The following is a 1,840-nucleotide window of genomic DNA, read 5'->3' as shown; positions in this document are numbered from 1 at the left end:
CCTTAACAGTATTCCAGTTCCGTTGGAAAAACCTCGCGGGGAAGCCACCGGGGCCTGGTGCCTTCAAAGGCCCGATCTGAAACAACGCATCCGATATCTCCTTGTCCGTGAATGGCGCACACAGCCTATCGTTATCAGCCGGCGACACCACTCGCTCAAACAAATCCACCACCCCTCTTGCATCTAGGGTAGTATCCGCGGCAAAGATCTTGTGGAAATATTCAGTAGCGATCCTACTCATAGCTGAAAACTCCGTGTGAACTGTTCCAATGCTGTCTGACAGTTCCCTAATTTTATTCTTCCTCGCTCTCCAAACTGCTTTGCTTTGAAAATACTATGTATTACGATCTCCCTCTTTAAGCCAGGAAATCCGCGATCTCTGCATCCACAACATCTCTTCCTGATATAACAGTTCATTCATTTTATCCATCACTCTTCTTATCTCTTCCCTGTCCGCATTCATATGCATAAGCTCTTCCAGTTGGCTTCTTGACTTCGCAAGCTCTCTAGTCACATTGCCAAACTTTTTGCTCCACGACCCTAAAGCTGTCATGGTTTTAGATAGGGCTTCTCTCAATTGTGAGAAGTTCTGGATCACACCTACAGCTCCCCATGCATCTTCCACCACCTTTGGCAAGGCTGAGTCCCGTTCCCAAAAAACTTCGTATCGTCTACACCTCCCCCTCACCGAGCCAGGGTCCGGCTCTCCCTTAAGAAACACCGCAAGATGATCAGAGCATGGAGATGGTATATGCTCTATTGCAGCAAAGGCGAACAAATTGCGCCAATCATTTGTGGCCACTGCCCGATCGAGTCTCACCTTAACATTAGACGATCTGCCTCGTCTGTTATCTTAAGTGAACGGGAGGCCTGTGAACCCAAGATCCACAAGCTCACACACCTCCAACATGTCCCTGAAGGCTACCATTTGCGCTTCCGCTCATGGCGTGATCGAAAAGTGCTCAAAGTCCCACATAGCTTCGTTAAAGTCTCCAATTACCAACCATGGCAGATTATTAGTAGTTTTCAGTCTCCGTAACTTAGCCCACATTAGGTGTCTGTTTTCCACCCGTGGCTCTCCATACACAAAGGTAGCTCTCCATTCCGGTGCACCCTCCCGGACCTTAATAGCTATATCAATGAATCTATCATCCTTTTCCAAAATGTTTACCACACATTCTTCACTCCAGTACAAGGCCAAACCACCACTCAAACCATCACTATCCACTCCACAAAAACCCTTAAGGCCCAGCTTGGCTCGGACCCTCTTCATGTTCTCCTCCTTTTGCCTGGTTTCACACAGAAAGACAATCATGGGGGAACGCTTAGCTTTAGGCTGACCCGGAGAGGGTGTGTACGCTGACCTATGATCAAACTTTTTGAAGGGCGAGCATCTAAGTGTAGAGTCATAGGCTTTGGTAGGGATACCCGAAAGCTTCTTCTCACAAGCCAGTTTGTCATGCCCCATGAAACCACAGTGAAAGCAAAAGTGCGGGACTCGTTCATATTTCAACCGAAATTTGCTTTGCTTCACTACCCCTTTGACCTTATATTCAAGTGTGACCTCCTTCTGAAGCCTTCTGTTATATGGAAGTTTGACTCATACGCGCAGGAATTCATTCATCGTGTGGCCTATTTCAGGTGCATCCACCTCCAGCACTTCACCCAGCATACCACCAAGGGCTCTGCCATATGCCCTCGTCCCCTTTGACCTTCAAATCAGTGGGAGGGGTGGTTGGAGGTGGGAGGAAATAAAACCGGAAAAAAATAAAACCGAAGTACCAGGCTACCAACTGCTCCATTAGGAGTAGCGATTCACTACCCCTTTGACCTTATATTC

Source organism: Triticum dicoccoides, chromosome 5B (genome assembly GCF_002162155.2).
Source record: "Triticum dicoccoides isolate Atlit2015 ecotype Zavitan chromosome 5B, WEW_v2.0, whole genome shotgun sequence".
NCBI lineage: Eukaryota > Viridiplantae > Streptophyta > Magnoliopsida > Poales > Poaceae > Triticum > Triticum dicoccoides.
The sequence above is the reverse complement of the archived record's forward strand: the minus strand, read 5'-3'. Positions refer to the sequence as shown.